The sequence below is a fragment of the Lissotriton vulgaris genome, chromosome 9 (genome assembly GCF_964263255.1).
Source record: "Lissotriton vulgaris chromosome 9, aLisVul1.2, whole genome shotgun sequence".
Classification (NCBI taxonomy): Eukaryota; Metazoa; Chordata; class Amphibia; order Caudata; family Salamandridae; genus Lissotriton; species Lissotriton vulgaris.
The window spans coordinates 18,918,343-18,934,885 of NC_141697.1; positions in this window are offsets into that span (position 1 = coordinate 18,918,343).

The following is a 16,543-nucleotide window of genomic DNA, read 5'->3' on the forward strand; positions in this document are numbered from 1 at the left end:
ACTGAGCTGTGCAGAAAAGGACCAAAGGTGTCCCCACTTCTCTGAGCACCATAAGGCCTGAGCTCCCCTGTTGGTTCAACCCGACTGGCCTCCCAGTCAAAGCCTGCAGCCCCTTTACACAGAGACCTATCCCCATAGAGTAACATTGGGCACCCAATGCTGTTTTAAACCTCTGCACCCAGCCGCCCTAGTGCTGCTGGTGGTGTTCTGCTGGTTCTGCCTTCGACCTTCCTCGCCACTCACCTAAAGTCCCAGGGATTGGTCCTGTAAGTCGCTGTACTGTACCTGAATGCTGTACCTGTTCTTCCTCCCATAGGTTAACATTGTAGCTTCTGAAAAATGCACTTCGACTTTATAAATAGAAAAATAATTCTATTGAAAAACATACTTCCCTGATTGAATTGGTTCTAGCGCCTAAATATATATAACGATTAGCCCTGGGTAGAATTCGCATAGTCGTGCTATGTGGAACTTTGGCAAAGCAGTTTAAAAACTCTTCCACACTACAAGTAGTTCCACGAGCAGACGAAGTTGCTTGCCCGCCCGTTCGTGTGATGTTTCTACCGTATGTCAACAGGGATTGCATGTTCGGGCGGAAATATTGCACGAACTGCACCATGCGGTCGCACACGGGCACAGCCAACTTGTTTTCATACTCTGTTTATAGTGCCTACTTTTGATCCTTATTCAATCTTTTCAATCCTTGATTTCTAAAACTTTTTTTCAAAACTTTTTTATTTATTATCTTACCCTTTGTTTTTTTAAGTGTATATTTTTCGTTTTTTCTACTATTATGTGCTTTTTAGTGAGTTTTGTACTGATTTTCTCTATTACTTGCTTTCAAAGTTTTTTTTTTTACTTCCATCCTTCTTCTCTCTTAATTTTCTTTATACTTTCTAAATTTTCTTTCTCCCCCCCCCAACACAAATCCCAGCATCATGGCAGAGACCAGTGCAACTTTGTGGAATGCAGCACCTTGAAGCGATGGACCCCCGGGCCTTGTTTTCCGAATTGGAGATGGCAGCGCTGGTTTTTTTTGTGCAGCGCCACCTCCCCTCCACCCAGCAGCAGGCCTGGATCCAGGTACGGGCTCCGAGAGCACCAGCAACTATGGGCGAGGGTGCGCAGGGTTGAGTATCGCTGCTCTGGAGTCCGGCACACCCACAACCCGCTGACGCATCGGCGATCCGACATCCTGGACCGAAAGCAGGACCTCCTGGACCTGCTCGCGGTTGAGGTCGTGGGGCTTGGTGAGAAGCTAATTATTATTGTTATTGTGTGTTCTATGTTATTACTAATATTGTTTTCCCCAAATAGCAAGCACGTTGCTTACATGCAGGTAAGTTACCTAACATTGTACTCGTTTGCAACCTTGGGTTTGCGTTTGCTTCGGGTGATTATGTAAGAACGTAAGTCAAGTAATTCAGACTAGCGAAAGACTTGTTTCCTTTGTCCTGTCACTACTAAGAAAGTCAGTATTAGTCATTTACTGGTGCGCGTCCTCTCAGTTCAGCTTTTAGAACTTTTTTGTAGCTTATACAGTGACAAGTAAACTAAACAACCAATTTGGTGTATGCAATGCATGCGTTCATCTATGCATTTAAAGACAAAAATCCAAAATGCAGATTTAGTATATCGGCCCGTCAAAGCGGGTTGAAAATGATTGAGAATGAGATCGGAACTTAGAAGCAAATATAATTTGTTGCAATTTATTTCAAAGTCTTCGGACTAGGTGGGCTAGGCTAGATAGGTTTAGGAAATGTGGAAGCGGTAGGACGGTCCTAGTCGATATGATTTAGGAAAGTTAAATGTTATCGCAATTGCTGTTTCCTGTCCAAAAATAGATTTGGGGCGATTATCTATTTGTTACCAATTATTTCTTGTCTCTTTAATTATGTCTTAAAAGCATCAGCACCCAGGGGAAAGAGGTCGTTGGAGGCGGGTGAGGGAGTTGGAGGTGCCTCTCAGCAGGAAGAACGTTCCTCCTCAGCCGATGGCTCTTCTGGCCCTAATAAGTGTGCGGTTTTCAATAGTAATATATATTCCCCTAACATTTACTGCTCCTTAATTCGAGCTATTTTCTGCCTGTTTCAAAATGTTATTTCTTTCCCAAATCCTCTTTGATCTATCTGCTTCAAACATTTTGTTATGCCTGCAGTATCCTATCATTTATTACCTTGTTTTATATTTCTAGTGTCTGTATTTCACCTCATACTGCCTCTGTCTGTAGCTTCCTTTCTTCTGGTTTTTCAGTCAGATTCCCCTCTCCCCATACATATGTTGTGGTCTGCCTAGTGGTGGTACTGTAAGACTCAGAGAACACTTTGGTCGTTACTCTTCTACTAGTACTACTACTACTCTGCCTTGCAGAATGCATGCCCAAGTAAGCTATTCTGCGCATGTTTGTTGAGATGAGAAGAAGGCTTTCATTTACTTTCTCATGTACAATCAGTAAAACGAGAGAGTGGCCATGGTCCGTTGGACATCCAAAAGTTGTGTCTTCTTTTTATCTAGGCCTAGTATTATTAGCAGCAGTTGATGGTGAACCGATTACCGTGCACCATGGCTGGAAGGAATTTTGAGCAGGAGGAGGACGGCACCAATACATTTGCCAACCAAGAAGACTTTCTGTCCATTTGTCCGGCCAGTTGGGCACTCTTATTTTTTTCCAAAAACACAGATTCACCATGAGCTATAGCCACTCACTTCATTCCTTTACACTACATGTTGTCAATTTGGGAGGCTTTTCAAAAAATGCCACTAACAAAAACAAAATGCTCAACCGGATATTTTATAATTTTTCATAGGACATACTGTGACTGTACCCAAATTGCTAGTGATGTGTGTGGTGTATGTATTTTCAATTGTGCTCTGGAAAAAACAAAATGGGGGAAGCGCATATGACATCTAAACATTTTTTTCTGTTTTTTACAGCTGCACCGACCACCAGTGCCGGGGTTAGCAGGGATGGCGGCACCAGCCAGCAGGGAGCAGATGCAGGAGCTGCAGAGGGTGAGCCAGTGGCAGTGGCGGGCGGTGTAAGTCATATTGCTTGCTTATTGACAATTTATATACTTGGTGCAAGGGTGTACATTGTACTGTTGAGAGTGAGACTAAGTTGTGAACAGTTGAAGACACCATTTTACTTAGCAGTAGCATGTACAACGGGAGTTGAGTAACTAATGCCCTCTTCTATCTTCAACTCAGCAGTGAAAGTTTCATGAAGAAGAGTCAGACTGATGGGCTGATGAGAAAGAAGGATGGAAGGAGGAAGGATGGGTGAAATGTAATATGACTGGCAGATAAGGATGCATGGGTGAAAGGATGGATATTGGTGGCTGATAGGGATGCATGCATGGGTGGGTGGGTGAAGGATAGGTGAAAGGTGAAAGAAATGATGCCTGCCTGCGTATGCCAAAGTGTATGGGTGCCATGAATCCTCCGGGCAGTTTGAAGGGTCAAAGCATGGATGCACTGGTGGTTAAAATGACAAATGTGTTTTGTTGAATGCTTTGTTGAGAATGATAGCCATGTTTGGATGGCTGGATGGTAATAGTATTCATAGTGAAGACTGAATGAAGGGAATGTAAAACTTAAAATGTGACTGAGTAGCAAAGCCAAGGGTGAAGAATAAAAATAATGCTAAAAAAACAGTGAAAAATGGAAAAGTCCCTGTGAAGAAGAGTAAACAAGGATTGTTTTTTATCAAGTTTTGATTCAAAGGTTTGAGCGAGTTTGTATTTCAGACAACTCCCTTAACTCACAGTAGTTTTCAAGCACAACATATATTATGTAAGGCGGGCAGAGAACTCCGCTTCGCCAGGGGAGTGTGTGGTGTTTTGCCTATCTCGTGCTCCTCTGAGAACGCGGAGTTTAGGCAAAACTCAGACTCCGCAGGGGAGCGGAGTTAGCCAGCCCCCAGACAAAAAAATGCTCCACGCCTCTACCCCCCTAATATTAAATAATAAAACACAAATTAAAAAAGAAAAAAGGCACTTACCTGTACTGTGGCGTCTCTGGGATGCCCTCCACTTCCTCACTGTTGTCTCTCTCCCGCAAACCCTTCAGGTCGATGCATGTGCAGTTCTCGCGAGATGTATGTCGGACGTAGGGGTTTGCAGGAGAGAGACCACAGCGAGGAAGATGAGGGCAGCCCGGAGATGTCACAATACAGGTAAGTGCCTTTTTTCTTTTTTAATTTGTGTTTTAATATTTTTTATTAGCGGGGTGGAGGTGGGGAGCAGAACAGAACAGAGTTTTTCCCAACTACGTGGAACTCCAAGTAGTGGCAGTACGCCAGCTCCGACTGGGGTTAATATTATGTACTCCTAACCTACCCACCCATCATCATCAATCGCCTCCCTCTGAGGCCCACTCCCTACACAAGGTATTTTGCCAGTGTCAGTCATGGGTGGCCCATCGGTTGCATGGTTACAATATTAGGTCCTCACGTTGCACCAGATATCATTCATATATTAGTAATTATTCATCCCCCTTGTTGTTGTCAGGGTGAAAGTGAAAGTGAGCATTTGATTTAACAGATCATGGCCATGATAGGAAAAGAGATAATTGTGTAATATAGCTGCCCCACCTGCAGATAGTAGCAAAGTATAACGCAAGTTATGTGAGTCCGCGATAGAAGTATGTCTGTCTAGGGCACAAGCTGAGCTGGCATGCCTACATTAATTTAGCTAAATGAGAGAGAACAAGAATACTTGCATACTCCATAGTGCTTAATGCCTGAAACTGTAATCACATCAAAATTGAATGGGACGACGAATCGAGGATACCAGCAAATGTTTTGTACTGCTAGTGCTACTGTACCACTATATCATTTTATGTGTTACTGTTTTGCTACGAGTATTGGTTACAATTAATCTTTTTTCTTTCTTGATATAGCTACTCCTGCCAGTCCACCATCATCCTCATCACAACCCAACAGGCAGGAGATAGCAGCCAGGACCTGGCAAAAGAAGCTGGAGGCCATCAGGCCAAATATCAGGGGCTGGTGGTCATGGAGGAAGAGGAGGCAATAGCAGCTTCAGCCCAACAACAAGAAAAGAGGGAACCTCTATTCTGACCTATATTTCTTTACACAATAGCATTAAAGTTTCATCAAAATTACATGCAAGATGCTACAAGAAATATGAAGTCATTCACTTAGACTTAGTATTTGTATTTTATTACTTTCATTTATTTTCTATTATTTTCATAACAATTTTGGTTTTCTCATTTTCTAGTGATTATTTTATCAAAATTACAATACAGTGGCATGGTAACATATGTACAAATCAGTTAAAATGCAAGGTGAGATCATGTCTTTACAGAAAACCCCTAAACAATACATATAAGAATGCTCTCACTCATACCATCATTCATACATACTCAAACATTCATACTGATTGTCCTGGCATTGCTAACACAACTGACAACAGTGAAAATAAAGTGAAAAACAAATAATGTGTCCTCTAGTAGACTCCTCCAGATGTAACTACTACCCGTTGTTTTAGATCTTCTTTTTTATTGTAAGGGTTAATAGTCTTTTGTGATTTTTTCCTTTCTTCCTTCTGGGTTTGATTTAATTTTGTGTGAGGGTCTCTGGTGTTTGCCACTCCCTCCTCTAGACATGAAAGTATCTTAGGGAGTACCCAGTTCACCCTTGCTAATAGCAGCTGCAGCCTTCAATGCCCTGGACCCCAGGCAGGCGGCATTGCTTCCAGCTGTATGGTGCCTTGGTCAGGTAGCCGCCCGCCACCATTCATCAATCACTGCTGCTCCCTCTATAGAGCTTTTCAGCGCTGCATGCTCCTGAGGATGGCGCAAATGGAAGCCAGGATGGAGGAGCGGTTCAACCGCTTGGAACGGAAGATCCGAGTTCTAGCTCACTGCTAGGTCTCTACTCTCTTGCTCATTTTTTAAACTTTTGTTTTGATGGGTGGGACTTATTGGGGAGAGGGTGGGAATATGGGAGTCAGAGAAATCTGATGCTTGGAGTTTTTGGCATTTTATTTTATGGACATTTGTTTGGACAATTTGGACTTGCTTTGGACATTGGTTGGGGTTAGGGAGAGGGACGAGCCAGGTGTTGTGGGCTTTAGTTTATTTGCTAGGGAATTATTTTGTATGGCTGTACATATGATTTAATTCTTTTGTAGGAGTTACCTTTTACTTCACACTGTTTCCTTTGCCCGGCAGACCCGCATCCAGTTTTCAAAATCTGCTGATAGTGTAACACACCAACAGATAATAATGTGGCACCCTTATTTGTCCTACTACCCTCTATTCCTAGTCTCTGCAGTCTGCAACTATGTTAACCCCTCAGCATTCAGAGAGGGGTGGTGGGGGGGTAAATTTTCCTAGTAATTAGATTATTGTAGCTCAGCAATCCCCCACAGTTCTTCTCTTACCTGTGATTAGGCGAAGTGATGGCTGCATACTTTCCCATGGTGCCATGGTGGTGGTAGTAGATAGTAGCAGCATGCTTGCGGACTAGTAGTTGAATACCAATGAAAGCACCAGATCCAGAAGCGAGGTTCCACTCCCTCCTATACAAAACAAAAAAGTCAGAGGGTCTAGAAACACCACCTACAACTGTGGTGACATGTGTGCCACCACTGCATAAGAAACTTAATCCACACAGGAAGTCATAACTTAAAGGAAGGAATCCCATCACTCACTGAAGTGACATGCTTTATCATCTGGGATCTCTTCCCGGCTGTAACTCCTAGTACAGCTGAGGGCTACAACCCCCTCACTGTGAGGGAGGAGCTGTGGGATGTTTTTTTTAATGTTAACCTTGACTAAGGGCTACTAAAACCCAAGATGAAGAGCTGTTAATGTTGTATGTAAGTGATGAGCGCAGTGCAACCTAATGTGAAAATATGAAAAGTGAGCTAAAACTAACTATCAGGAGAACAAAGGCATTTAAAAGTTATCTCTTGATGTTAGGATTAAAAACAGTACAAAATCATTCATTTATTTATTGGTTACACCTTTTTTTCGCATACACATGACGCAGAAGCACATAACTTTGAGTTCCTGAAGAAGGCTAGACACTTGTTAGGTCATGATAGCCAAAACATGTTGACCATAGTTGCAGTTATTATGTTAAAACTGCATTTTGTACTGTTTTCAATCCTAAAATCAAGAGAGAACTATTAAATGCCTGGATCCAGTGACAGAAGTGAGCTGACCCACTGCCCTCCTGTGAGGAAATGGGGTGTGTTATATGGTGTGGTTGTGCAGCCTCACCGTGTAACACACTTACCAACGACTTTAGGTCCATTAGGCTTCGTCCATCAAACACTCAGCTCAACCCTGTGTAGCTGTGGTTCCGAGCAGCAAGGCTTACACAAAGGAACAGGTGTGAAGCATTTAAACAGCACGAAAACAACAAAAGAAAAAATCCACACAACATTCAAGAAATCTGAAACTAATTTATAAAAATAGAATGAATTGTTATGGAAATTTAGACGGAGAACTAAAAAGGACAACTGGAGGGTTCCGGAGATATAACTTTTACAAGAATTCATAAATAAAAGCAATTTCACTCAACCATGAACAAGCCTTGACAAATTCAATGAATTTGACACTCTGGGGCATATTTACAAGGGGATTGCACCACCGGAAACTCACTTTTTCAGTCATTTCGGTGATGCAATGCCCTGCACCATATTTTCAAAATGGCGTTAAGCTAATTTGTGTGGTTTAACACCGTTTTGTAAATATGGTATCCCGTCACCCAGTTTTCTATGGGAAAGGGGCGTGCAGTGGCTGGTGTGGTGGGTGTTCCACAGCAACACCCATTGCTTTTTGACGCTGCCCCAGATTTACAAAGATCTGCAAATCGGAGGCAGCGCCAAAAACTAACACCACTGATGAGCAGGCGTTAGATTGGCGCAACGAAGAGAAATACTTTTATTTCTCCTCGTTGTTTGCTCTTTCTGTGCGTGCTGCGTTCTGGCCAATATGTTCACAGTTATCTATCCTTTCAGCCTCAGCACTATTACAATCACTGTAAGGATCCTCCTAATGAAATATTGTGTAATGGAATTTTAATATTATTAGTGTTTTCTAAAATTATATTAAGGTGCATCAGTCTGTCGTTGTAGACGCTGATTGAGTTTCTTATGTGGGCAATTTTTACCTTCTATGTATAAGTCATTTGTATTGTTCAATTGCATTTTTGTGGTATATAATTTATTTTTCTCTATATATATATATTTTAACCCAATACACTGATGGCACAAAAGTAATTTTACATTCTGCTCTACATAACACCCTGCTGCTTGTTGGAATCTTGTCAAATGAAAGTTGTTTGAGCCTTGGATATTGTGTATGATTGTCAGATCTAATGATGTGGTAGAATATGTTATTAAGTCAATTGTAAATCAGAATCGTATCTTATCTATATGTATGTCATTTTGTGTGGATCTCTTTGGAGTTCTATAATCATAAATGAAAATAAAGTTGAAACTTTCTGCTGCACACATAGAAGGAGCAAAATGCCATTAATGATTGTTTATGTGCAGGAGGGTGCCCCTTCCTGCACAAAACAATCATTAAATAATGGTGATTTGCTACATCTATGTGTGCGGAAGAATGCAGCACACATAGAAGTAGCAAATCACCATTATAGATTGTTTATGTGCAGTAAGGGACACCTTCCTGAACCTAATCAATCATTCCTGCAATACAGGTACCCTTTCACTATGGCGCAAGGGTGTCTGTGTTGGCGCTGGGTAGTTTTTGTAGCGCTATCGCAAGGGAAAACACAGGGGTGCACTGTATTCTTGTAAATACATTTTTTACATCACCCAGTGCTGCAAAATTGCTTGCAGGGCCATGGCTGCACCATTTCCCAGTAAATATGCCCCATCTAAAGTTTAAACTTTTTCAAACAAAACTTGGATAAGTGTCAATGCTTTCAGATAGAAGTAATTGGGGCGACCAACTCCCGCAGGGAGGTAGTCAGGGGGACCAGTCAAGTTCTTAGAAACAGTTACCTCCCCAGAAGAAGCAGTCTTCAAGTAGTTCCAGGCACTTTGTCTACTTTGCAATGGATTTCTGTTGAGTGGTCCTGATGCAAGGGATGAAAGATGCTGAAGATGCTCTAAGGATGCTATGGATGCAACGCGGTCTACAGGGGTCCTCCTACAGGTGCACTGGGTCCACAAAGATGTTGTGTAGCTCCTGGTTGAAGGGTAGACATCTCATGAGGTCCTCTTTGGTCTAGCAGTTCAGTCGCCACTGGACTACAAGTCGCCCAATGTCCCGTGACAGACCAATCCTTCCTGGGTCAATAACTCACCTTCTGAGGGTCCCCCAACTGTCTGACTGCACTCCCAGGCTCAGCAAACTTGGGTGCAGCTCTGTACATTGGGTCTTGGTCCTCAATGCTATTCAGCAGTGGTGGTAGCATTTTTAAGATTTTGGGCTACCAACTTTTCCCAGCAGGCCTCTTCAGCAGTTGTGTCCCTGTGCGGAAAACAGGAGGCCAGTTGGCTGCCCTTCGAGTCTCTTTGCTTGACTGGACTCTGGAGACAGCTTCCCTTTGAGCAGGACACGGCAGACACAGTCCCTCTCTCTGTTAGCTACCAGGTGCAGCAGGTGCAGTCTTCCATGGTTCTCTTTGTTGAACCTTCGGTGCTGCAGGCAAGTCCTTCTTCAGTCCTTCTTCTAAGGCAGCTGAGATCGAAGGTCTGGGTGCTAGGGGGGCTCCTATTATGAAACACACAACAGAGCAGACAAGGTCTGGAGAAAGTGTGTAGCTGTAATGGCGAATATGCACCTGTGGATGCGTGTGCGAACATGTGCCGTTGAGACCATTGGCTAGAAAAAAATCCCATCAGACCACCCATATGGTGGAATTCGCGTCATGTGGGATGTTCACTGATCACTCCATGTCTCAACCGACCATATAGTGCCGATGAAAAACTGGATGTCAGAAGTCTAGCCATGATATCCATTATGAAGTGATATTTGCTGAAGTGCAGTGCTCAAGTGACAGTGATGAAAAATGAAATTAAAATTGACTACGCAGGCGCTGTATAACATTCAAAGCGCAATCTGTGTGTCAAAGGATAAAACCACGCCCAGTAGTAAGACTACCTCTTTGCGCTGTGCAGGTCGGTCGACATGTTTCAGCCTATGGGACATTGCCCGAGCTTTCTTCAGGACCATGAATAGAAAAGCTACTGCAACTATGAGTGATGTGTGAAGTGAAAACACAACAAAGGATATACTCCAAAAAAGTTACATATCTACCAGGAAACATCACAATAGTATGCCCACTGGAAGGAGAGAAAGAAATCTTCTTCCCAGCTTTGTGTGGGTGAAGACCTCACCTCACCCGGCGACCGCTCGGGAGTATGAGGCCCCGCTCTGTCCGTCGGTGCCTCCCAGGATTGAAGCGAGCGGAAGTGGAGGTTCTATTATGCTCAGAAAATGTCCTCAGTGCAAAATGCGGTTGGTAGCCAATTCCCGCTACCATCTGGTGACCATTTCTCGTGGAGGGTGGCATCTGGCTATTCCCGGATATACCATTCTGCCCACTCCCAAGATGGAGAGACCACTCTCTCAGTATTCAGACCGCCTTTGTCCACCCCTGGGTTGTGGCTACCTCAGGCCTACATGCATCTGGGGAAACCAGTTTGGCAACTGGTTTCCTCACCCTGCTCTCCATGCCAGCCCCGTGCCAACAATGGGGCAGCCCTCCTTCCTAGTGTGACACATTTGCCCTTCAAAGGCAGCTTCACCTTCGAAGCCTGCCTTTTGTGACTAAAACCGAAGTGGCTTCCTGCAGGAGGGAGGCAACACTTCCCTGTACTGCAATCCCTTATTGTTCTTCCTGAGAGTCGTTGGCACGTCTTTTCAGGAGGGGAGAAAGCTGCCTCCTGGAGCAGGCTTCATTTGTGCCTGGGAAGGCACAAGAGTTTTAAAGGCAATAATGTGACAGCTTTGTAAAAGCTGCACACTGCATAAAGTTACATTTATTTTGACTTGAGATACAAGGTGGGCTTCATGTAATGAGTTGTTTGATACCTTGAAGTGCCCACTTCGGTCGCACCGTTCAGGAGTTAGCACAGCGGAGGGGTCAGCGTGTATCCTGTACCCGCCAATTTGGCGACCAAGTCTTTCCACTGTAAAAATTGTGTTTTCGCGTGTTTACTTTCAGGACATGTAAACTATATGTCCTGTCCATGTCATATGTTGCACTCTCCCTTGGGGCTCGGTAGGCCTGCCTGAGGGGTGACTTAAACAGATGTACAGGGAAGGTGGTGGCTGTTCCATTGCTTTTAATGGCAAAGCCGGGCTACCAGTGCACAACTGTTCTGCCAGTCTACCATGGCAAACTGGGTGACTTGTTGTACTTGGGGGACTACCAGGGAGGCACAACCAGTACTGCGAGCCCTGGGGGAAGGCCTCTAACTTGCATGCCCTGTGTACCATATACTAGGGAATCACAGTAAAGGTAGCTATTTCCAATTGGGTGCAGCTAATTCAACATACACTTTAGGGTTAGGGCATCAGCACTGAGGTATGATTAGCAGGCCTCGGTGCACTCTCAGAGTGAAAAAAAACAGGAGCATCGGTCAAAAAACTTGGGGTGACCACACAAAAAGAGGCAATTCCCTTACACCTCTGAAAACCAGTGTTTGATAAAGGGGGCAAAATTCTTGCCTTCTGGGATAATTTGCATGAACCAATGGAACTTAATACCTGTCTCTATGCTTTAACACAATGCAATAGCATCCACCGCTAAAGATCTATTGGTTTTAACATATTTTTCACAATCAATATTGCCTTTGCTATATATTTTCTTAATAAACAGATCAGACCTATCACATCTGATATAACCTTTTCCAATGAACCAATCAGGACTTTACCCTCTCCACTTTTGTGCTGTCCCTGGCATCATTGTGATCTCTTGACTGAGTAGGAGTATTCTGCATCATTCAGAAACTCTGTCCATCACCTTTTCCAAAATTGATTTTATCCACCCTAAGCGTGGAAGGGTATACTCAGACGTGAGTCCCTAGCTCATTGCACCATCAGGATTCAAGCAAGCCGGGCCGACGACGGCTGAAATGCCAGAAACCGGTCCCCGGAAGCTTGTCTCCTTCCCAGTATAAGAATTGGCTTGGTAGTTTGGTTTGTCCTGTTCCCATCATGCACTGGGACAGGAACAGACAAATTTTCATGTAGCCAGGTTCTGAGCTGGGATGGTGCAGTGAGCTAAAAAATGGTGATGGATCAAGCCCTGATCTCTTGACTGGGTGGGAGTATTCTGTATCATTCAGAAACTTTGTCCATCACCTTTTCCAAAATTGATTTTATCCACACTAAGTGTGGGAGGGTATACTCAGACGTGAGTCCCTAGCTCATTGCACCATCAGGATTCAAGCAAGCCGAGCCGACGACGGTTGAAATGCCAGAAACCGGTCCCCGGAAGCTTGTCTCCTTCCCAGTATAAGAATTGGCTTGGTAGTTTGGTTTGCCCTGTTCCCATCATGCACTGGGACAGGAACAGACTGATTTGCATGTAGCCAGGTTCTGAGCTGGGATGGTGCAGTGAGCTAAAAAATGGTGATGGATCAAGCCCTGATCTCTTGACTGGGTAGGAGTATTCTGCATCATTCAGAAACTCTGTTCATCACCTTTTCCAAAATTGATTTTATCCACACTAAGTGTGGGAGGGTATACTCAGACGTGAGTCCCTAGCTCATTGCACCATCAGGATTCAAGCAAGCCGGGCCGACGACGGCTGAAATGCCAGAAACCGGTCCCCGGAAGCTTGTCTGCTTCCCAGTATAAGAATTGGCTTGGTAGTTTGGTTTGCCCTGTTCCCATCATGCACTGGGACAGGAACAGACTAATTTGCATGTAGCCAGGTTCTGAGCTGGGATGGTGCAGTGAGCTAAAAAATGGTGCTGGATCAAGCCCTGATCTCTTGACTGGGTAGGAGTATTCTGCATCATTCAGAAACTCTGTCCATCACCTTTTCCAAAATTGATTTTATCCACACTAAGTGTGGGAGGGTATACTCAGACGTGAGTCCCTAGCTCATTGCACCATCAGGATTCAAGCAAGCCGGGCCGACGACGACTGAAATGCCAGAAACCGGTACCCGGAAGCTTGTCTCCTTCCCAGTATAAGAATTGGCTTGGTAGTTTGGTTTGCCCTGTTCCCATCATGCACTGGGACAGGAACAGACTAATTTGCATGTAGCCAGGTTCTGAGCTGGGATGGTGCAGTGAGCTAAAAAATGGTGATGGATCAAGCCCTGATCTCTTGACTGGGTAGGAGTATTCTGCATCATTCAGAAACTCTGTCCATCACCTTTTCCAAAATTGATTTTATCCACACTAAGTGTGGGAGGGTATACTCAGACGTGAGTCCCTAGCTCATTGCACCATCAGGATTCAAGCAAGCCGGGCTGACGACGGCTGAAATGCCAGAAACCGGTCCCCGGAAGCTTGTCTCCTTCCCAGTATAAGAATTGGCTTGGTAGTTTGGTTTGCCCTGTTGCCATGATGCACTGGGACAGGAACAGACTAATTTGCATGTAGCCAGGTTCTGAGCTGGGATGGTGCAGTGAGCTACAAAATGGTGATGGATCAAGCCCTGATCTCTTGACTGGGTAGGAGTATTCTGCATCATTCAGAAATTCTGTCCATCACCTTTTCCAAAATTGATTTTATCCACACTAAGTGTGGGAGGGTATACTCAGACGTGAGTCCCTAGCTCATTGCACCATCAGGATTCAAGCAAGCTGGGCCGACGACGGCTGAAATGCCAGAAACCGGTTCCCGGAAGCTTGTCTCCTTCCCAGTATAAGAATTGGCTTGGTAATTTGGTTTGCCCTGTTCCCATCATGCACTGGGATAGGAACAGACTAATTTGCATGTAGCCAGGTTCTGAGCTGGGATGGTGCAGTGAGCTAAAAAATGGTGATGGATCAAGCCCTGATCTCTTGACTGGGTAGAAGTATTCTGCATCATTCAGAAACTCTGTCCATCACCTTTTCCAAAAATTAAAAATCATTGTTGTAATTTCCAACATATTGTGGGCGTCAAGGGCATAATGATGCCCACACCTTGTATTATAATAGGTCATGGTGGTAGCCATTGTCATGGTATCCGTGGCATGAGATGGTGAAATATATGGGCAGAATGTATGCACGTATGGCAGTATTACAAGTGCATAATTGCTGAAAATGAAAAATAATGTTTATGCACAAAAAAATGCTTTTTGGGACAAAAATAATGATTTTTTATGAATTTGATAAGCCTTTGTTTTTAGAAATGTTATTTATGTTTTCAAAATGTCAAAGCTTGTAAATTATGTCATGTTATGTTGTGTTGTGTTGTGTTATGTTATGTTGTGTTGTGTCATGTTATGTGAGTTATATGTTATGTGCATTTGTAAAGCGCACTATCACCGAGAGGGTATCCTGGCATTGAGCAGGCGTGTGTGCCTCGCCCTGCGTATGGTAGTTTGGTTAATTGAAAACTCAGATATTCAGCTACGTGCTGAATTCAAGAAGAGGAGAGGTGGCTCTGGTGTGGAGCGGAGGCCGTTCCACCCTCTAGGAGTGATGTAAGAGAATGCCTGTCCTTTTGATATGTTCTATGCATGCATGGGATATGTGTGCAAGTAGCAGTTCTGTGGACAGGGGGTGACTGGGTGGTTGGTGGAATGAGATGCGACTGTTCAGGTAGGTGGGGCCTAAGTTCTGTAGTGCCTTGAATGCAACCATGAGCAGGTTGAAATGAGTGTGTTTGTGTTTTGGGAGTAAGTGGACATCCCTGAGGTGTGGTGTGATGTGAATTCTGTGTTGGAGATTAAGGATGAGCCTGGCTGATGAGTTCTGGATGGTGTGTAGTCTTCTAGTGTCATGGGTCTTAGGCGCGGGGAGAAACGCTGGCATTTTTATCATGTACATGATTCCTAAGTTGCCTTCTCTTTTTGCATGATGACTTTTGACACACGTGTGTGCTTGACAATGCAGGATTAGTTTCTCTGAAACTACGTTGCTTACACATTCCACATAGTAAGAACATTATCACGACACCTTGAACACCACGTACAAGGCCTCGACACACATTGTGCAAATGTCGTTATTTGTTTTCATCCATAAGGCGACGCAGCTATCAAAAGATCATAACAATGCCGGCCTGACTAGGGGCACGGGTCGAGAGCAAGGATCCTTCTTGTTATAAACAAACAGGAATTTCTGTTTTGAGGCAGAGGAGGACACGCTGTCATTGCGAGGTCACTACACGCTGGCCCTTCAGCCCAGCTGCTAGCTCAGCCCTTTGTGAGGAGGGATGTCCAATCTGTGACCAAGATGGGGAGGTTGGGTCATCCAGTAAGGGGATTCTTGGCAGAACACCCCCCCCCCGAGACAACTACGTTCGGGAACGCAATGTAGGAGTATGCTATCTGTACTTATATATATTGTTTATATGCCTGCATAAATACACTGTTTTAGCAAGATGGTGGAACTTTTCATTCTGTTCACTATAGTTATATTGCTAGTCACTTTCATCTACTTCTATCTATCTAGCGCGGGGACACACCAGGGGTGTAACCAAGCTCTTTACAAATAGAAAAATCAAATCAAATCTATTGATCATTGCAGCGCACATATTCTACACAAAACTCACGATGGTTAAAAAAATATTGACAAACACCCCTCTGTGTATTCCTGAGTGAAAGAGAGCATGTGAGACTGAGGAAAAGGTTTCTAGATCTTTTACCATGATCCCTGGGGAGGCTCGAGATTGTCATGTTCTGTGGTTGCCAAAACCGTTTGTCACCTGTCTAGGTCTAGGAGGCAAATGGTGGCACTGTGAGCTAGCTGTCTCTAGGATGACACATCTTGCGGGAGTGCACAGAATCAGTCTAGCACCATCCCTACATTTATGTTGCCCAACAAACGTGCAGTTCCTACTGGAAAGTGGGGAACTACACAACACTAGTGAGTTGCTTGGTGATCCCGGCATAGAGGGTGGTCCAGTAGTGCAACTTGGTGGTAATAGTTCCTTCAACTCCGCTACCTTCCCGGAAAGCTGGAAACACGCCGAACTCAGCGCCCTCCTGAAGAAACCCACAGCAGACCCCACTGAACTTAAAAACTACCGACCTATCTCGCTCCTCCCATTCCCTGCCAAAGTCATCAAGAAAGCTGTCAACAGCCAACTCGCCGCCTTCCTCGAATCCAACAATTCCCTCGACATATCACAATCCGGATTCCGAGCCAAACACAGCACCGAGACCGCCCTCATCGCAGCAACAGACGACATCCGTAAACTATTAGACAATGGAGAAACAGTTGCCCTGATCCTACTTGACCTCTCCGCAGCTTTCGACATAGTCTGTCATAGCACCCTTATACACCGCCTCAGAAGCATCGGAATTCAAGAAAAAGAACTGGACTGGATCATCTCATTCCTTGCCGGAAGAACCCAGAGAGTCCGCCTTCCCCCTCTTAGGTCAGAGGCCACCGAAGTCATCTGCGGCGTACCACAAGGATCTT